Here is a 21,841-nt window from a genome sequence, read left to right as displayed (position 1 = left end):
AAGAAAGAAAGAAAGAAAGAAAGAAAGAAAGAAAGAAAGAAAGAAAGAAAGAAAGAAAGAAAGAAAGAAAGAAAGAAAGAAAGAAAGAAAGAAAGAAGAGGAAAGAAAGAAAGAAGAGGAAAGAAAGAAAGAGACACCACTCTTGAGCCCAACCCTTTATGTGCAGACGGGGACCCTGAGGTGCGGCGTGGCCAGGGATGCAGCTGCCCAGTTCCCGGCATCTCCTCTGCCCTCCCCTGCGCTTCCCTGGAGTACTAGTTTCATGTGTTCCCCTAACACATGAGCACAAACTCGGCAGCTTAAACAATATGAACGTATCTCTTACAGCCTGCAGGTCAGACATCGGCACCAAGCCCCACGGGGCTAGAATCAAGGTGTCGGCCAGGCCGCGCTCCTTCTGGAGGCTTGACAGTGGGATCTGTGTCCTGCTCATTTGGGTCATTCACCTCCCTGAGGTTGGAGGACTGACATCCCGTTTGTTGCCGGCTGTCAGCGGGGCCTCTGGGCTCCTCGTCCCGCCTGTGGGCCCGTGTCTCAGAGCCAGCAACGGGGTGCGGCGGCTTCTCACCTGGCATCTCCCTGTCCCTTCTTCAGAGCTGTAGCCGGCAAAAGTTCCCCATGAAAATGAAGTTGTTTTTAATTGTGGTCAAATGCAGAGAACGTAAAATGTCCCATCCTCATCATTTCTGAGTATACAGTTTCGTGGCATGAAATACATTTACATTGTTGTGTGACCATTGCTACCATCAGTCTCCAGAACTCTTTTCATCTTGCAGATTTGATGCTTTATCCCATGAAACACAAACTCCCCCTTCCACCACCCCCCCACCAGCTCTGGTCGCAGGGTTCTACTTTCTGCCTTTATGAGTCTGACTCTTCTGGGTACCTCCTATAAGTGGAACCATGCAGGATTTGTCTTTTTGTGCCTGGCGTATTTTGCTGAGCATCACGTCCTCTGGGTTCATCCATGTGGTAGCAGGTGTCAGAATGTCCTTTTTAAGGCTGGATGATGCTACATTGTATATATTACATCACAGTGTGCTTATTCATTTATCCATTGATGGAGACACACGGCTCGCTTCCTCATTTTAGCTATTGTGAACAATGCAGCTAGGAACCTGGGTGTGCACATATCTCTTCCAGAACATGCTTTCAATTATTTTGGGTTTATACCCAGAAGTGAAATTACTGGATAATAGGATAATTCTATTTTTAATAGTTTGAGGAACCTCCATATTGTCTTCCACGGCAGGTGTGCCAGGGTGCATTTCCACCAACAATGCACGAAGGTTCCTTTTTCTCCATATCCTCGCCAATACTTGTTATTTTGTTTTAGTTTAGCTTTTTTTTTTTTTTTTGATAGTAGCCATCCTAATGGGCATGAGGTGCTATCTCCTTGTGGTTTTGATTTGTATCTCCCTAATGATTAGTGATGTTCCCAGGTTCTCTGCTGGTAAGGACTCGTGTTAACTCGATCAGACCAGCCAGGTACCCAGATAACCCAGGATGATCTCTCCATCTCCAGATCTTTCATATAATCACTTCTGCAAAGTCCCTTTGGGAAAGGTAGCTTAGTTCTGGGGCCTGGGACATGGACATCGCTGGAGCCATTAGTCTGCCTTCCACAGTCGGACAGGTGAAAATGGAACTGGAGAGTTTCTGGGGGCCCCGTCCCCTTCCCTGTCCTCAGACCAGGTGGAAGGTGATCATCCAAGGGCTGAAAGGACTGCCAGCGTTTTAACATACATGCCCTTCCTGCTGTGATGTTCCCCTGCCCAGGTCTTCCGAAAGGAATCACCTGAGAGGCACACGTTACCGTCTCCGGCTCTGTCGGTCTGGGCAGCTCTTCAGGCCGGCTGTCATGCAGGTGTCCACAGCGGTGGTGCTCAAGGTCCCCTGTGGGAGACAGACCTGAACCGTAGTGTTGCACGGATTGAAATGCGGTTTTGAGTATCTTAACAGTAATGCAGAAAGCGCAGGGTTCTATGACAACAAAGCTACGGTGACCTGGAAGTTCAGAAGGTTTCGCTGGGGAGGTGATGTTTAAGCCCAGAGCAGGAGTTATTTAGGCAAAGGGTGAGGGGAGAGTTTTCCCAGCAGAAGGAACAGAATATGCAAAGGCCCTGTGGTTGGGTAGGGCTTGGGTGTTCTGGGATCTGAGAAATGGAGAAGGTGGCTGACATATAGTGAGTGGGAGGCTAGAGAAAGCAGAGGTCCCGCTTCCCATTCTAGAAACATCTATGATATTAAACACTTTCAATAAAGGACTGTCTGCAAAAGTCACGGAAATACCAGTTAGGAATGGGTGTGGGGCCACATTACTCAATGGTAATCACAGCGACAGCACAACTTTTTAGTAAGAAATTCGGCCATCCGCTTATTATTCCAGTAGTGGAGATTAAACACACAGCATCTGTGGGATGAAAATTAAATTGTGGGTGACCCATGGGAGCCACAAGGATGTGGGAGGCTTCCTTGCCTTCTCTTCCCGGCCCCGCACCTCCCGCCCCTGCTGCCCTTCCCATCCACCCCAGGTTGTCCCCCTCAAAGACCTTCCTTTTGAGTTGAGTCACAGATGAATCTTAGTCCCCATTTCCTGTGCTCCAGGAGGGCCTGCACAATGAAACGGCATCTCCCCACAGCAAAAGCCAAGCCAAACAGATTAATGTAAGATGCATCTGCTGTAGATTAAACATTTGGAAAAGCCATTTTATAAATATTTTTTCCCACAACCACATCCCCATATGGCCACGACTCCGGTCTCCGCTCCGACTGCTGCTGGCGGCCCCACGCGTGCGTATTTAACGTGCACTCCAGGCCTGGGACTTCGGCTCCCGGCCTCCCAGCAGCATTCCAGAGTGACTTCTAATCTCCTTTTGGGGCACTCACCAGACTCTGGGGCAGACAAGGCAATAGGAGCCTATGAACCAGGTGGGGCTGGGTGTGGGGGGCGAGTAGCCCTTCTCCGTCTTCTCTCCAGACACCCCGCTCACCGCCACGGCCACGGATTCCAGGAAACCAGGTCCTTGTCTTTCCAGAACAGCCATCCAGCAGAAAAATACCCCCAGGGCAAGCTCTTGCCCCCTTAAACCATGACACTCTGGAGAATCGCCGATCCCTGTTGATTCTCTGTAGTGGGTTTCTCTAGAATGTGCTTCTGTGACCCACTTACCTCGCCTCCTACCCACTGCCTTCACCCGGACAACCATGGGCCTTGTCCACTCTCCCCCCTCCCTCCATGTAGCTCTAGCAGCCAAAGGGATCATGCTTCTGCCCTGGACTCCAAGCGAGGCACAAAAAGTCTGAGAATTTGGGGCTTTGGCATTGAGCACAGCTGGGGAACTTGGCACGAACTGAAGACAAGAGGGGCTTGCAAATGCTTGGCTCCATGCAAGACCCCAGTGTCTTTGCACATCTTAGGATGACCAAGACTGAATTTCCCTTGAGTGTTGGGAGCTCGGAATCAGACAGAGGTATATTTAAAGACTTTTTAGAACCTAGTTTTTTTTTTTTTTTTTTTTGTCTGAGTTTCTGGGTCAGAACAGTGTTGCTGAAAGACTGGGAGCTTGTAAGAAATGCTTACCCTTGGGCCCTACCCAGATCCACTAAGTCAGAATCCCTACGGACAGGGCTCAGGAATTCCTGCTCCCCCAAGCTCTCCAGGGACTTTTGTACATGCTAAAGTTGGAGAGGCCCTGGATTCAGAAATGTACCCCTTAGATACAGCATTCCTATTGGAAGGTGCCTAATGAACCCACAGCAGAGAGTGGAGAGAGAAGTGGTTGTGGGCTAAGAACAGTGATTCTCAAAGCGCGTGGTCCAGGGAACCCTTGGGGTTCCTGAAACCTTTTCAGAGGGTTTACAGGCTCAAAACCATTGCCCTCCTAATACTAAGCCATCACTTGCCTTCTTTCCCTCATTCTTTCATGGCAACGCAGTGAAGTTTTCCAGTAGCCCCACGACGTGTGATTGACGTCCTTGCTCTGGGTGCTTGTGATTCTGGTGCCTTAAAGATATATTAGTTTTCATTTCTAACATATTAAGTATCGATAGATACAATCTCCATAGTCAAAAGCTTTTGGGGTTTCCCAATAATTTTTAAAAGGGTAAAGCAGTCCTAAGACCCAAACGTTCAAAAACCTCTGACCTAGCCCTTGTCACAGGGACCTTGGAACTTGGTTCTTTTTTCTTTTCTTTTTCTATTATGATTATTAGTTTCAGAGGTAGAATTTAGATACCATCAGTTGCATATAACACCCAGTGCTCATTCCATCAAGTGTCCTCCTTCATGCCCATCCCCCAGTTACCCCATGCCCCCGCCAACCTTCCCTCCAGCAACCCTCAGTTTGTTTCCTAGAGTTATGAGTCTCTTATGGTTTATCTCCCTCTCTGTTTTTATCTTATTTTATTTTTTCTTCCTTTCCCCTATGCTCCTCTGTTTTGTTTCTTAAATTCCACATATGAGTGAAATCGTATGGTATTTGTCTTTCTCTGATTGACTTATTTCGCTCAGTATAATACCCTCTAGTTCCATCCACATGGTTGCAAGTGACAAGATTTCATTCTTTTTGATGGCTGAGTAATATTCCACTCTGTGTGTGTGTGTGTGTGTGTGTGTGTGTGTGTGTGTGTGTGTAAACCACACCTTCTTTATCCCTTCATCTGTCGATGGACATCTGGACTCTTTCCACAGTTTGGCAATTGTGGACATTGCTGCTATAAACATTGGGGAGCAAGGTGCCCCTTTGAATCAGTATGTTGTATCCTTCAGATAAATACTGAGTAGTGCAATTGCTGGGTCGTAGGGTAGCTCTATTTTTAACTTTTTGAGGAAACTCCATAGTGTTCGGAACTTGGTTCTTAAGCAGAAGGGCACAAGTGACTTTCTGGAGCACAAGGAGGCCTCTCCCCAGCTCCCAGGAACCCCACTTTGCCAAGAGCAACCTGCAGGAGAGCAGTTTCTCACAGGCCTCCCAGTCACTCACGGGGCAGGTGTTTAAAGCATCGAATGGAAAAGCTGACCCTGTGGACACATTCGACTTCATAAAATGACTCTCCTCCCCGCAGCCCCCAAGCCAGCACAGAGACGAACCACAGCCCCCTCCTCATGGCTCCCGAATCTTGCCAGTGTCTACGAGGGCCCTGCCTATGCGGCCTTCCACCAGCAGGAAACATCTCACGGGGTTTACTGGAGAAATCGCCTGTCAGACGAGATTCCTTATTTGGAGTTCTATGTCTCGAAGGCCACAGGCCTGACACACTGTCACACGTGGTTTGTAAGTGAGTGGTAGGCACAGTCCCCCAGAACATCCCTTAAAAATATGCTTGCTTAAAAAACAGCCACCACCTTGTTTAAGGTTCACATAAAGAACCACAACATCTTTCTCCCCGGGCCGCCTGTGTTAGCCGCCTGCAGCAGCAGAGCTCCGTGACTTCGCCCCCGCTCCCCACGGAGGCTTCAGGATGGGGGCCGAGCTCAGCCGCCCTGGGTGCCCGTCATCCCACCGGGCGGGGTGCACACGCTGCCGGGCTCTGAAGAAGGAATCCATCTGACCGGGCAGGGAGGTGATCGGCAGAATTAAAAGGCTGAACAAATCCATCCACGAGTGAGCGCGGGTGGGACAGGTTGATTCGAGGCACACGCTCGGGGAAGGGCTGTTTCCTTGGGTTTTGCAAACTGGGAAGACCCCTGGGCACCTCCTGCCTTGCTCCTGGCCCTCCCTGGTCCCCATCTGGATCCTTCCCCTGCTGGCCAAGCTTCTGCCATGACTGGCAGGTTTGGAATCCTGGCCGGGGAGTAAATGACCAACGGGGCACACAGGACGGCCCCTCCCGCTGTCCATGCTTCCTCTGGGCGGGAGCCCAAACAGGATGTCACACCTTTGGATCAAGGCACCGTGGGCGCACAGCTGCTCCAGTAAGTTAACATCTCCGCTTGGGCAGACTCAGCTGGCGGGGCGAGGCGTCCACCTGCCACGGAAGGCTGCCATGGAGCCCCTCAGCTGGGAACCATAGAGCATCCTGCGTGCTTGGCCCTGCCAGGCTTTGAGAAAGGGGTGGCTTCACCTTTCCCTCGTCCTCCGGGGGGACGGCTGCTGGCCTCACTTGACGTCGGTAGCGGGTGACGTGCACGTGTGGGGAAGTTTGCATTGCAGTAGAGGAGGAGGAGGGAGGAGGGGGAGGAGGAAGGAGGAGGGGGAGGAGGAGGAGGAGGGCGAGCTGCCGTGGCATCTCAGGGTGGGATCAGCTATGACATGCTTCTCCAAAGGACGGGAACAGAAACTTGGCTCAAAGATATGAAAACCCTCGTGACTCCAAGATACTGTCGAAGAAAAGGGAGCTGGAGTGTCATGAAAGCAGCAAAAGCGGACTTTGCTCAGGAACTGTGGCAGCGGAGGGGAGAGGACTTGGCGTGGAAGGGTTCTGACCACCGCCAGAAGCAGCGGGGACTCCTGGCCAGGGAGTGGGGGTGCGGTGGAGGTGTCAGGATGGCAAATGACCGCGAGGGAATCTCAGGGTCGGGGGGCTCTGGATAAGCTGAACCAACAGGATTCTTGCTAAGGGCAGCCAAGGGGGTGAGACACCCTCTGAGGGCTGGCCCGGGGAGGGGGACGGTAAGGACCCTGATCAGACGTGGAGGGGGTGGATTCTTTCCATACTGATGAGGCAGGATTGTCTGCAGGGCTCTGCAGGGGTGGAGACGGAGCGCGCTGTGGGGCCCTGTGGAGCCGAAGTCAGGGTGGCCTGACTCAAGTCTGGTCCAGAAGAGAATCTTTGTCAATATGAATGTGAGGGAAAGGGCAAGATATTTGGGGGAGGCAGGGTGCTCCCGAGAGCACACCCGGGGCTGCCTGTCTGTCCACTTACCAGACCCTGCAGGCTCTCTTTCTGGATCTGTGGCTCAAACCCCCTAAATCTCCAGAAAGGGCGTGGTTCTCATTCATGGCTGCTTGCCAAAAGCCCCCAGTCCAGCCCAACAAAAGCTGCTGAGGGCTCATTCGGTGTCAGCCCTGCCCTTGGCTCTGGGATCTACTGATGAGCACAAGACTGTCCCTGCTCCCGGGAGCTCTTGGTCCATTAGGGAAGCAAGGCAAGCTCACGGATCATGCTGCAAGACAGACCCCCACTGCCCACCAGGGTCCTATGGAGAGGGAGAGGTTGGTTCTGATTAAGGGGGTCCTGGGTGTGGGGCAGAGCACCCCCCACATTCTCCCCAGTCCCTCACCTCCCTCTCCTTCAGGGAACCACCTTTCCCATTGCAAGGATGGGTGGGTGGGGAGGGCAGTGCTACCAACCAGGAGCTCCAACTCCAGACCCAACCCAAGTCCATCCCTGAGATTTCATGCCTGGACGCTGGGAGATGGACGTTCTCTCTCATGCTTAGAGCCTTAGGGTGTAGGACCCTTGCTGTCCGTGCCCTTGTGCCCCTGTTCCCATGTGTCCCTGTGCAGTGGAGTAGGACAACACCAAGTTGATCACACCCTAGTGGCATCCATAGAGCTCCTAGATCAAACCTCTCCTGAAGGTCTCCTCAGGGATTCTTTAGTTGTGTGAGCAAATAAATTGACCTATTTTATTTAAGCAGAGCTGAGTTGTTTTTTTGTCCCTTGCCACAGAGAGAATCCTGTTCGACATAGGGGATCTAAATTATCTTTATGGAGGAGGCATCACTGAAGTGGGTCTTTAAAGCAGAGGGAATCCAGATGGGGGATGATTGAAGCCAAGGGGTGGATAGGGGAAGTTGAGAGTATAGGGGAGTCCTTCCCCACCCCGCCCTAGCTTTGTCCTTCATGGTATTCCATATGACTCAGCAGAACGGACACTGACTGAGGAGTGTTTGGTTGAATGTGGAATATGACTTGAACGTTACGCTCACAGACACCTGGGAAGACAGGTTTGGAATCCTCGGTCATTGCCATCCGTCCCAGCGAATTAGCCCTGAGAGCAAATGGCTAATGGGCTCCCCAGCCAGAGACATTTAGCCCCAAGCTCGGTTTCTCCCCAGATGCCCTGTATGTGGAAAACTGCCCAGGACATGGGATCTGCACTCACCCCCTGACCCCTTCCAGGTTCACGAGCCTGCCTGTCAGGGAACATCTCACTTGAAATCAATAATTACAAAAGCAACTCCAAGTCAGCTCTTTTGGGTGCCAGCAACCAAGGTGGGAAATTATTTCTTGATTCTGTTCCTGGCCTTTGGAAATGGTTCCAAACGGTTCCATCCACAAGGATGTCAGGAAGGAGTTAGTGTCCATGCAGCAAAAGGCAAACACTTGAGCGATGGCTCGATGATCTAATGCGGAATGAGGTTCCTCTTGCCCACCAGCATGGCACTTGAGCGCTTCTGAAATGCTAATGTTTTCAGACCCAGACTCCGTGGTTTTTCAGTATCTCACATAGCACAGTAAATTCTGATGTCAGCCACCTATTGATTTTACAATTTCCTTGTTTCCCCTTCCCTTGCTTTCTGTCTGTGATTTTATTTATTGAAGACTCGACCTCACTAGGCACGCAAGCTCTGCCTGTTACTCAGATCGGCCCCGGGGTCCCAGGTCCCAACCCGCGGGCCACACAGGAGTCCACCTCCCTCTCCAGACCGGCAGTGGGCATGCCTTCTCGTCTGCCTTTGTCAGCGTTTGTCAGAGTTTGTCAGAACTCAACAGCGTTGAGTTCTAGAAAAGTCAGAACGCCTGGGACAACCGCCGGGAAGTTCAGGGAGGGCTCAGGAAGGCGGGTGAGAATACTCTGTCCCCTGCATCTGAGTCCCTTGCCAGGTTCCCCGTGTAACCATGTCTGGTCCTCCCACAACCCCACCAGGGAGACTCACCATCTCCATTTTACAGAGGAAGAAACCAAGGCTCGGAGGTGATGCACCTTGCCCAGGGCTGAACAATGCCAGAATGTGTGCCCAGATCACACTGGATCCTAGGTCGGTATTTCATCAACCGCATTATTTCGCAGCTTAAATGATTTTAGAAGTTGCCCCTTAACTGCCGATGTTGCATGGGCTTTGGAGCTGCCCTTTCGCTCTCTTAGACGGTTACTTCTCACTCTCCACTTCTTTCCTCAAACCTCTGCTGCTCCCCATTGCCCACCTGGTTCGGAGGATTTCTACAGCACCGCCCCATCCCCCGCAGACCCCACCCAGCCCTCCCCTCAGGCACCAGCTGCTGTCCATTTGCCTCTGGACCACCCACATCTCCCCCTCTGCTGGGTCATCTCTACTAGCATCAAAAATGCTGTAAATTTTTCCCTAGTTTTTAAGAAAAATCCTCTTCTTGACTCCCACACAGATGCCTGAGCATCAGCTCCATCAACAGCCCCAAATGGAGCTCCTGGTACCCCCAGCCCCAATCCCCGCCCCCGACTCTTGCCCATCTCAATAAATGGAATCCCATTCTCCTCATTCCTCAGTCCAGAACCTTGCCTTAGAGTCCTCCTTGACCTTCTGCTCATCTCTCCTCTCCCCCACATCCAGTCCCTCGGCAAATCCGGTTAGCTCTGCCAACCACCTCTCACCGGGTCACCAGGCAAAGCGGTCCAAGTTGCCCAAGACCATCATCACTGTGCCTCTACCCTGGCCTCCGCCCCTCCTCCTCCCGTCTTCCCCAGCTGTCTTCCACACAGCTGACGGAGTCCTCCTTTCAAGTATGAGCCTCCCCAAGAATAAGAATCGAAGCCCTTGCAGGGTCCACGGGTCTGAACCGGTCATCTGACCCCTCACTCGGTTCACGACAGACTCGCCCGTCATGCACAAGCAGGCTCCTCACTTGCCTGGAGCTCGGGTCCCCTCACTTCCTGCAGGCTGCACGTGGGATGGCCTGGGCCCGCCCCTGCCCCCCGAGACTGTGATCTAACGGGTCTGGGATCGGCCCGGGCATGGGGTCTGAAGCTCCTGGTGGCTCAACTGTGCAGCAGAGCTGAGGACCGTGGCTCTAGCCCCTGGGTGTCTGGAAGGCAGGAACCCATATCTCCTCTGCTCTCCTGGTTCTTACGAAGTGTCGGGAGATGGTGGCTTGCACCCAACTGATTAAAGTGGGTAAGACAGGAGGGCCCTTCTGCCAGGGACAACCAAGCAACCAACCATCCCAGGTGGCAGCCCCAAGGCTAAGTTAAGGGCGGAGGGAGTGGTTCAGGGAGGCAGGAAGCAGGTGGGCTGGTGGCTTGTGCTCTTGAGTCGGGGGCCTCTCCCATTCTCTGCTTGTCCTTGGAAAAGTTGCATGCCTTTGGGCAACTACCTTAACCGTCTCATCTTTGGAACGGGCGAGACTGTAACTGTCCTCCAGTCCTGAAGGTTAAATGTGGTAACAACATCTGTTGGGTTTTCAGCACCATTCCTGACACAGTAGAGGCTAGAAGCCCGAGCAGCACAAGGCCACAAGCCCCATGAGGCTGGCTGTCATGACTTTGCTCACTACCCAGCACACACAAGTGCTCAGACACAAGGCTGTGAGCTCCATGAGGGCAGAATAGGGTCTGTCTTGGTTATCATTGTAACTCCAGCACTTAGAACATACGGCAGGGGAATAGAGGGTAAGTGCTCAAAAAGGTTTCTTGGATGTTGAATGTAAATAAACATTTACACTGGGGGGCTTCTGGCAGCACCTCAAAGAAACAGAAGTCACTGTCCTTCACGGCTGACACCAGGGGCAGGAAGGAACTCAGGAGTGCTGGACAAGAGCCTTGCTGGACACGTTAGGGAGACTTCTGCTGCAAGTGGTAGAAGATCCTGCCTTAACTGGTTTAGTAATAAGATAATTGCTTAGGCTATCAGGCAAGAAATCTAAAGGCGGGGCAGCTCCAGGGTTGGTTTATTTAGTGGCTCAGGGACAGCACAAGACTGTGTTTTCTTCTCTGCTATCCTCTGTGTGCCGGCTTTGTCTTTGGATGCTTCCCCTCAGTGTCACAAAAAGGCTGCCACTCCTCCAAGCATCTCACACAGATATGACAATATTCCAAGGCAGGGAAGGGGCCATCTCTCCCTGTAGGTCTCTTTGTAAAGTGAGAAAACCTACGGCAGCAGCCCCACCATGTCTTCTCATATCCCGTTGTCTGGAACTGACTTGCATGCCTGTTCCCCAACCATGAGTCACCTGGGCTGGTCAGCACTCATCCCCGAGTAGGGGATCAGGTTGGCCTCCTGAACGGAGAAGAGAAAGTCAGCAAAGAACCATCAACATCAGTCATCTGTACCCCAAGAATTAAACCGTGAAGGACAGGTAAAAGGAAGGCAGTTGAGTCCCAGGCAAGCATCTCGAGGCAGGTGCTCCAGCCCAGAGGGGCTGATTCCTCATCAGATCAGTGGCTTCTCACAAGAGTTCTTGGGGAAGTCTACTCCCGGTGGACGGGAGCAGAGATGATGAAGGCAGACGCCTGGGCTGAAGAGCACGTTTCCCTAATATGACCTTGTTTCAAAACCAGGTATCAGTGCTCCATTCAAGCAAGGCTGGGGAAGCAATGAGAGATCCAGACGGGTCACCAACATGGTCTGTAGCACCCTCCCATTGCACTGGCCTGGCCAGGACCCTGGAATGCTCTGGAGCATGCCAGACTCCCCCCAGGGAGAGCCACACTCACGGGCTGGCCGGACCCTGGCTTCTGGACACCCTGATGGGCAAGACATACCAAGAAAAACCACCTCCCTTTGAAATATGTTAGTAAGCACCACGCTCCCCTCCCTGATGCCCTGTGGGGATGCTGTGTTTTCCACCTGCGGAGCGGAGCCATTCTGACCTCCCCCGGCAGGTTCTGCTTCATTAACTCACTATACCTGCTGCAGACTGTGCATGACGGGAGAAACCGCTCCTTTCCTGGGTCCCCCCCCACCGCCCCCCGGGTCCCTGGGTGGGGAGGCTGCCAAGACGTGGAGGTGGTTGGTAAACTTGAGAAAGGTTCTTTGCCTTTTGAGACTGTTTCCTCATCTGTAAAATAGGGGTGTTAATAATAGAACATAAAGTACAATTTCAAGAAGTGACAGTTAATACAATTACTATGATTAGTCTAATTACACAGTGTGATATATGTGCCTCGGGCTGGCTCCTGGTGAGCCCACACTCTGATCCTGCTAGACACAGTTGGACTTGCGAACAGTTTTCTCTTGAGTGAACTAATTCCTAGGGGGGGACACTGCCAATGCCGAGGACATGTTTTAGGCTGAGGGGAGACAAAGCCTCAGCGTTGTGTCTTTAGAAGAACTTTCTCCTAGCGTCCTGAGAAACCCTCGGGACGAGGCCTCCCCGAAGAAGAGTCTAGAAGGAACGGAGGGGGAGGCACGTGACTGCGTTGGCTGGGGCTTCTCTAAGTGCCCAGACCCTGTCCAAATCTACAAGGTTTGGAGATGCAGGGGCTCAGGTGCCCCAGCTCCCAAGGGGCAAATAAGAGGTCATTCCCTGCCTCCCGTGCATTCTGGTTTGTCCGATTGTGGAAGCAGAGAGAATCTGCTGTATTTCCAGCCTGACTTCCATCTGAGTGGAAGTCTCCCGTGGACCACCAGCAGTTACGATACGAGATGGTCTCGCTATCATTCCCATTCCTCAGGTAAGGAGATGGGAGCCTGTAGCACACACTGGAGGTGCTCTGCTCCGGTCCCGCAAGCCCCCTGACCCCTCTGTCCCCCCACCCCGGCTCTGCCTGCCCCTATACTCTCAGAGACCTGCTGGAGTCTGGCAGGATGGAGCCACAGAGCCCGGGGTATTCGTGGCTCAGCCTCCAGATGACTGTCCCCAGGGACTGATGGGTGCAGGGGTCGAAAGCCCAGTTCCCTTGGCTGGAGTGAGGACACACCAAGGGGCAGCTTCTACTCCAGACCTACTGGTGGGATTGGGCGAGGTTGGGACTACATGTGAGGTCACACGTCCCAGAGTCCTTCCTTAATAAATCACTTACATGCAGATCTCAGGATCTGCTTGGGAGCCTGCCTGACCTTAGAGGCAGGAAGAGGCTGGGTCACTGGCTCACGGCCCTGCAGGGAGCACAGTGGGTCTGAATGGTGTCAGTTCAGTGCCAAAGCTCCCTCTTGGTGCTCTTGCACGTGGCCTAGCCAGTGGCCATCTGCATCGTAGCAGGACCTGAGGTTCCAAGGAGGGCAAGCCAGACAGAGCCCGCCAGCCCAGGAGACTGTGACCCTTAGGCGAGGGGCGCCCTCCTCCCCAGGGACTATTTCAGGGAGACCTCACCTTATTTGTGGGCATACTCATATTAAGAGCACATGGTGCATGTCCCCTGGGCTTGACGTGGCTGCTCTTATGGAAGGAGCACTGGACTGGGAGTCCAAAGGTAGAGTTCCAATCCTGGCTTCCCCACCTGTAGGGTGTGTGACCCTAATCATACCTTCACCTTTGCAGAGTGCTTCTTCAAGGGCACGGAGGTATAAACACACCAGCCTCCGGTCAAGGTAGGAACTTGTACAAGGGTAGGTGTGAAGGAGACACACTGATGAGGTCCGCCCAGCTCATTCTGCACTTGCTTTGGTGTGTAGGCACCGAGCACCTCAACACCGAACGTGTCCTGACTCTCTGTTTTCCTGGACTCACTTCCCCTCCGTTGGGCGCCCAGAGTTCCTTTGCCATTGTATGCTTCTTGGATTTGCATGCGCCACGTTCAAACCCAAGTCAGCATGCATCCGTTCCCAAGCAGAACCCAGAAGACAGGACCTGTCCGTGACAACTTGGACAATGTCCCTGCAAGTGGGGGACTCACACCCCAGAAACTGTATTAGCATCTGACAGCCACTGAATTTTCATGGAAAACCTCTGAGGTGGGTACGACTGTCCTCCCACTTGTCAGGTGAGAAAACTAAGGCTCACGAATCATGACAGATCTAGAGGGAGGAAGAGAGGTTTGAAGGCAGGAAGGGAGGGAGCACAGGCACCTGTGTGAGATGCAGAAACGCTTGTTGACATTTAGAATACAGAGTCAAGCAATGACTTGGAGTTTGTTGTTGTGCGTGTATGTGTGTGGGTGTGTGTGTTTCTTTGTGTTGGCTTATCTCCTTCTAGAAAATCACAGAAATAAATACTTCCTGGTAATAGAATAAAGCCAGAACCCAGCCACCTTTCCTTCTTGCCCTTGCAGGCAGGCATGCAGGATGGGGGATTACAGCGTCAGAAAGCTGGCTGCAGGGGAGAAGTGTGGCCTCCCACAGTCAATTAATGGCAATAATTACACACTGTAAACAGTCTCGGATATAATTAAGGCTGGGGGCCCAGGGCTGGGTGTGCACCCTGTTGAGACTGGCATCGTCAGACATGGGGGCTGGAGTCTCAGTTCCTTCTGGGAAACATCAAAGCGTTGGTCTAGCCCTTGGGGGTGGGCTGCAGCCTCCTCCCCGCCTCCTCCACTGCTCATTCTCCTAGGACAGAGCCCATCTTCTGAGGGGAGCCATGTTCTGGCCAGTTGCCTGGTGCTGATGCCCAGAAACAAAGCCCCTAGTGACCCCCCCCCAGGCCCCCTGAGAGAGAGCCTCACCCAAGCAGGGAGGGGGTGGCTGCTCCTCAGACACCAGAAACTCACTGGGTCTAAAAGTGAGCTCACTCTCCCTCTTTTCTCTCCCACAGTGCTGCTTCACCCACAGCTCCAAAACCCACTTCAGGGCTCAAACCCCGAACCTGGGGGTCTACCTTGAAGCTTCTGTCTCATCTCTGACACCCGGTCCATTCATTCATGTGTCTTCTATTTCCACAAATATTAATAGGGAGCCTCCCATGACCAGGCTCTGTGTCATCACCAAGGACAGTCAGTTTTACCTCCTGAATGTGCTCCATTCCTACTCCACCTGCCTGGAACAAGTCCCCGTTGCTTCTCACCTGGACAACTGTTGCCAACCCCTCCCCAGTCTCCTGGTTTCCTCCCTGAGCCCTCAGGATGAGCTTAGAGGACCCAAGTCTGGCCAGGTCCCTCTCTGCTTAAAATTTCCCAAGAGCTTACAATTGTCCCTGTGATGGGACAAAATCCTTAGCAAGCTGCAGGATCAGGCCCCAGACACGTCCAGTCCACCTTCTTCCCCTCTTGCACTCTGGTGCTCCAGCCACCTGGTTTCCTCTCTGTCTTCCTGCTTCTGAGCATTTGCCTGGGCTCCTTCCTTTGCTGGGAATGCCCCGCTCCCCTCGCCTTCCCTCACCCAGAAAACTTCAGCTGGTCCTTTTTATGTCCATTTTATGTCCACAGCCTTTCTTCAAAAGAACCTCTTGCAACCCTCCTGCCTGGGTAGAGCCCCCCAGTACATGTTTCTAAGATTCCATGATGTCACCTTTTGATAGTTAAATATTTTTGTAATTGTGTGTTTAATGTCTTCCCCTCCTGACAATTGTTTGTAAATTCCATGATAGCAGGGCCCTGTCTGGCTTGGTTGTTGCATCTTCAGTACCAGGGACAGTGCCTTGCACATAGTAGGTCTTCCCTTTATCGAACAAATGGGTGAATAAGTAAATGCATGTGTGAATAAATGGCTTTTATTTTCCCCTGGGACATAGAGAGGCAACACATTGCGTTTTCTACTTTCTGTTTCTTTGATCTGCCTGGAGCATTCTATTTATTTTTGGTTTGATTCTTGTCATTTGTTATTTCAAGGCTTGAAGTTTCCAGGTACCATCAGGTTTAGGGTGGTAGTGGTTAAAGATGGTTACAAATTATCTGACTTTTCTTTCATGGTGGGTTAAGTCCATGTTGCCTCCACCTGAATCTGGGCTGGTCTGTGACTGGCTTGACCACTTGGGTATGGTAAAAAAGGATGCTCTGCCAGCTTATAAAAGGACGGCCAGCTCCCACCTCCTTCCTTGTGGAGCCGGGAGCCGCTATGTAAGGAGTCTGATTACTGTGAGGCCACCATGCTAGGAAGAAGCCCAAGCTTCTTGAGAGAGCGAGGGAGAGATGCTGGGCCAGCTCCCAGCCACTTGAGTCAGCCCAGCCCAGGTCCTAAACACGTGCATCCCCGCTGAGCCTTGTCCACCTGACCCACAGAATGCTGGCCCATAATACTAAGTTGCCATTTGAAGCCATGATGCTTGGGATCATTTGTTATGCAGCAGCAGACAACCGGGATAGGGGCTCCTCAGCTTTGACAGAGAAGACAATACTTTCAGATATTTAAATAATGCTACGCCTGCCCCCACTCATCACATTTGCAAATCCTCCCACGAGAGAGCTTGCTCTTTTAAAGCACTCCTCTAAGTAAAAACAAACAGATAAACAGCATATCCGTGGGTTTCTGACTTATGGGACAGGAACATTCTTTTGGTTTTGTGTTTTGGAGGGCCTTTCCTTGTGGTCTTTAATTTTTCCAAAACAGACTCTCAGCTGGTTCTCATTATCCATGTGACTGCTGGAAAATTCTAATCCCTAATGCAAGACCTATATTTTTAAGAACAGCAATCAAGAAAACTATGTTCAGGAGGAATGGAGCATTCTGGATTGTGTGCGTATAGGGGGTGGTGTGGGGAGAGGGCTCTGAGACCAGAAAACCTACCATTTCTTTCCAGCACCTGGGCCCAGCCTGGAGCTCACCTTCCATGGGAGGATGCTGGAGGTGAGATCAGATGGGGATGGATGTGGAATTATTTTAAGAGTTGAAGGCGTTGTCTTTTCTGCCAAAGTGGAGGACCCCCGTTCTGGTCATCTATTGCTGTGATGTATCTCTTGGCCGAACAGAAGCAGTTCCCCCCTCTGCAGCTGGGCTGTGAGGGTCTCATCTGCAGGGGGAAAGACACTGGGGACTTGGGGCCCACAGCTCCTTCCATGGAGATGAATCACAGGCATACAGGCCAGCTACACAGTCTCGGCATCTAATACTTGCCAACAGCTTCCACGGGGCTCCCGTTGACACCGTTCTCAGACTGAGTCCCTAGGAGAACATCTTTAGGCAGCTTCATGGATGGGTAGGCAGGAACACCTTGGGCATCAGGCAGGTATTACCTGGAGGAGGCGGCGGCACTCCATCTCCCTCGTAGCAGAACGGTTGTTTCCTTCAGAGGAGAGCAGTCAGCTGCTGGGTCAGTGAAAATAGTCAAGAGTGGGAGAGGAACTTTAGAGAGGAGACGAGAGACTGAGAAAGAGGCCTGGGTGAACCTAAAATACTAGGGTGAGGGAAAAACTGGCTTTTCAGGAGAGAGCAGAGGTGGGAGAGTGTGTGCTTGGGTCCCCAGAAGGGACCAGGTTCAGCCCTCCTAGGGTGGAGAAGGAGAGGAGAGAACCATGGTCAGGGTGGTCTGGGAGGGTCCCGGGGGAAGATGGGTGACCACTGGGTCAAGTAGGACATAAGGGCTTGATGTGCTCAGAGGTGCCAGGGGGTTGACCTGCTGGCATGTGAATGTTCCAGACCCTTTGGTTTTATATACTGCTGCCTACCCAGCAGCTCAGTCCATCTTGTCTTCCCACTCTGCTTCAAACCCTGTAAAAGCTTCCAATGCTCCCGAGAGAGAGAGAGAGACTGCCTTCTCTCTGCTGCCTTCACTGTAATCCACGATGCTCTGCCCCAGGCCCAGAGTGGGCTCTGGCTTCTCCAACTCAGAGAGGCCTTCTCTGATCCCTCCCTCACATCATATGCAAAAAGCAATTCTAAGAGTATTTGTAAATCTAAATGTAAAGTCAAAAGTATGAGGCTTCGAGACGGAAACATAGGAAGTGATCTTTATGCCTTGGAGTAGGCAAAGAATTCTTGAGCAGGACATAAAAAGCATTGGCCAAAGAGGAAAGACTGCTAAACTCTTTTAAAATAAAATTAAAATTAAAATTAAGAACATCTATCCAGCAAGAGAAACCAGTAAGAGAGTAACCAGCAGGCCACAGGGTAGGACAGAATATTCACAACACAGATATTCAACAAAGGACTAGGATATTCGGAATATATAAAGAAGTCCTGCAAACCAGTAAGAAAAAGATAACCCACAAGAAAGAGGATACTGCACAAAAAGGGAACATTCCAGCTGCCAGTCAACACATCAGAGGAGATTCACCTCATTACTCATTAGGATAATGCAAAATAAAGGCAGAGTAACATACTATACACACCCACCAGAATTACTAAAATTTAAAACTCAGGCAACACCAGATGTGGGCTAAAATGTGGAGTAACTGCTTGCTGGTGTGAGTGCAAACCAGATTTGACTTTAACAAACGCTTTGGCAGTATCTGGTAAAACTGAACTATTTCTACCTTAGGGTCCATCAGTTCCAATCCTGGGTGGAGACCCAACGGATAGATGTGCATATGTGCACAAAAGCCACACACAAGAACTTCGGGGGGGCACTATTCACAGCAGCCCCACATTGGAAACAGCACAGCGTGCGCCCCATAAAAAGGGTGCATCACGGTGTCCAAAACTCCACTCCACAGTGGAGTAGTGCTCATGCCCAACAACACAGAAGAATCTCGTACACTTGGAAGTTTTGTGAAAGAAACCAGACAGCCGAGTGCACATAGAGTATGACTCCCTCTACATTCAGTTCAAGAAGAGACAAGTCGCATCCTTGGGGACAGATGTGGGGCGGAGACCGGGGTGGGGCGGGGGGCTTCTTGGGCTGGAACTGGTCTTCCTATGGAGGGTGATCACATGGTGCAGTCACTTTGTGAAGGCTCACGGAGCCGAACGCTTGCTTCTGGTTTGTGCGCTTTTCCGAATGTGAGTTCTACCTCAATCTAAGTTTACCTAAAAAAATAACTAAAAAGAAAGAAAGCAGACCTAGTCTTCAGCCACTCACTCTCCTGAGAACCCATTTTATTTTCCCCAGGTACTTATGAGAGGGAGTCACAAACACATTTTTGGGCTCAATTTTGTGAGTTCAAAGACGCTGTGTGACTTTGGGCAAGTTAGAGTATCTGTGTCTTTGTCTCCTCATCTGTTAAATGACCATGATGGTCACGTCAGATGGTACTTGCCTCATGGGTGGATGTGAGGCTTGACCGAGTTAATGTGTTGAAAGACAGGCAGCGTGAACTTGGACCGGGACTTACGCACAGATTTCTATGGGCATCAGAGTACTTGCTGTTCTCGGGGATTATCCTGTTAACGTGATGTTCTTCTCCCTGGCTGACATGCAGGCTTCGAGGCAGCAGGGGTCTTGCCCGTCTTCCTAGGATGCTGCTTGACCACTCTAGGTATTTGATAAATATTCATCAAATGACTGAGCAGGGTGTCCGGCGGCCCTTGAGGCAGAGCAGCCCCAGAACAGGCAAGAAAGGGGGCATTTCGGGCGCATGAACTGATGGAAGGTCAGTGTGGCCTCCGGTGGAAGGGGGGGCCATCTGGGACCCCTTACATGTCCAGCGCCCAGAAGGGGGCCGCTGCACAAAGAACCACACCTTGTGATCAACGGGAACCTTGGGAGGGAAGGGAAGGAGAGAAGGGGCACACTTGTCTTTGCTAGCACCTTCTCTCTGCGTCCCTGGGACCCTAAGCCCCTGAAACAAAATGAAACGCCCAGTGTCCTTCCTGCCATGGTGCTATAGCATTTTCTTTTAAGTTATGCCAGGATCACCAAAGACCAGAAGCATGTTCTCTGGAGGCATTGAACCAGACACTAAGTCTCCGCTGCACCCCCATCACAGCTCCTAAGAGCTGAGACCCCGGCTCAAAGGAGCAGGGTCCCTGGACCCCAGCCCCTGCCGGACAGCAGGTGGAGGCCAGGCGGCTGGACTTGCCTGGGAGGCGATCGGGGTTGGTGCGGATGGGCGCCCGCCTTTCCCAATGAGCTCTGTTTGACAGAACGTAATAAAAATCTTTTAATCTTTGTCACTGTGGGTAGGCGGAGAGGCCAAAAGTCTCCGTGTTTTAAAGGGAAATTTTAATTAGTATGTAAATTCGACTCACAGCATTAAAATGTCATTTGCTAAGTAAATGTTGCCGCACTCCGAGTTCAGGTATTTATTTGATCCTGTCCTGCCAAGGTGCCTTTGTGGGTTTCCCGAGTGTGTAATAACAGCATTTCAAAAACAAAATGAAATTCTCTCTCTGTTACAATGCACCCGGGTTACGGCTTCGCCGTCGGCGATGTGACTGGAATATTTTAAGTGAGCAGCCGGCGGCTCTGGCAGCCGCATGCGTGTCCCCCTCCTTACTGTCTGTCTGAGACGGCCTCCGGGGGCTGCGAAGGAGACCCTCGCATCCCTGAGCCCGGAGCCTCAGCATGCGGCTGGGGGCCTCGGGGGTGACTGGAGCTACCTACAGAGGGGCAGAGGTGAGGAGCGTCCAGGTTTGCAGATTGGAACACCCACAAAGGAAGGGGCAGAAGAAGAGCACCGGGGGCCACGTTTTCCTTAATTCCAAGATAAATGATGGTTTAAGGCTAGGGATCCAAAGAGCAGGAGCTGATTATCCGGTCCTCAATGCACGGGAATTTTGCCTGACAATGATCAATCACCCCGTGAATGTTAATGAAGCATCACTAAGCCATCCCCGTGTGCATGTGTGTGTGTGTGTGCATGCGTGTGCATGCGTGTCTGCAGCTCCAAGCTGCCTCGCACAGTAGGAGACCATTCAGCTCCCAGCCCTGTCTAGACAGCAAGTGTGCCAGCCACTGCCAGGCTTGAGCCTACTCTGTGTGTGTGTGTGCGCGTGTGCATGTGTGTTGGGGGTAATTCTGTAGATTACCATATTTTCCAGATGCACAAACGGAGACCAGTGGTCCCACTGGCCCACCATCCCCAAAGCTCCCCTTCCTCTAACCCACCCCTGACCCAGCCTATTGGGGGAACGAATTGGGAGGCATGTTCAGGAGCCTGGGAGGGGCTGGGACGGAAGTGCGCACGAGTGAGTTGGTTGTCATGCTGGCTGGGGCACTCACCAGTTATGAACCCCACCCCAAAGGCTGCTACCCAACCCCCATCTTCTCCAAGTCAGAAAATGGGACCACAGGTCTGGGTGGCTAAGCCCCAAAGCCAGGGCAACCTCTGGGGCTCGCCTCGGGACACCATCTGCGTCAAGGGGCAAAGGAGGGGGAGGCCAGAGGAGTGAACTCAACACTCAGGGACCCTCGGCCTCTGGTACATCATCCCCGCCTGGCCCTGCCAGAGCGTGAATGGTTACCCTAAAGCACCCGACCTTTGGCTGCTAAATATTTACATTGTGACACCTCCCTGGGGCCCCAATGAAGAGGCATCCCTCCCCCTACAATCGTCAGGCTTGCCCACCTACCCTAGAGGAAGACAAACATGTGCTTTCCAAATGGCCCTTTCGCGCTCTGGTTAGTGCGTCCACAAAAAACCTTGGCGGAGGGCCTAGTGCATGCGGGCGCCATGCTCAGCGGTGAAACGGGTGGATGGCGTCGGCCCCAGGAGGAGAGCAAGAAGTTCCAGGGGAGATTCGGGAAGCGGGACACCCTATCCAGAGCCTGGGAGCACCAGCGACGAGGGCCGGGGCAGGGAGGGAGGCAGACAGACAGGGAAATGTGGGGGGCCCTCGGAGATGGACCAGTTGGAGTCAGTGCTTATCTCCTCCTTCCGCCCACTGGTTGTGGACAGGGCCAGCGGGAAGTGGGCAGGAGCTCGCTGCAGGTGTCAGGCAGGAGGGATGGTGCCAGGAACAGGGGACACTGTGCTTTTCATACCTGAGAGGCAGCTGTGGGGTGGCTGCTCTCGGCCGGGCACCTACACCCTTCCCGAGTAAAGGTCCCACTTAGACCAATGAGACCAGGGTGTCCCAGTCTGTCTATACCAGTTCGTCCCGGGGGCCATCGTGTCCCGCCCCTGTGGCATTTGTCAATGTCTGGAGACAGGTTGGGTTGTCACAACCGGGGAGGGAGGGGCTACAGGCGTCTAGAATGTAGAGGCCAGAGATGCTGCCGGATGGAGGAGCCCATCCCCTCGACCCTCCGAACGGAGCAGGAGTAAGGAGAGCCAGGCTGGGGTCGGG

Source organism: Neomonachus schauinslandi, chromosome 10 (genome assembly GCF_002201575.2).
Source record: "Neomonachus schauinslandi chromosome 10, ASM220157v2, whole genome shotgun sequence".
NCBI lineage: Eukaryota > Metazoa > Chordata > Mammalia > Carnivora > Phocidae > Neomonachus > Neomonachus schauinslandi.
Note: the sequence above shows the minus strand (reverse complement) of the source record.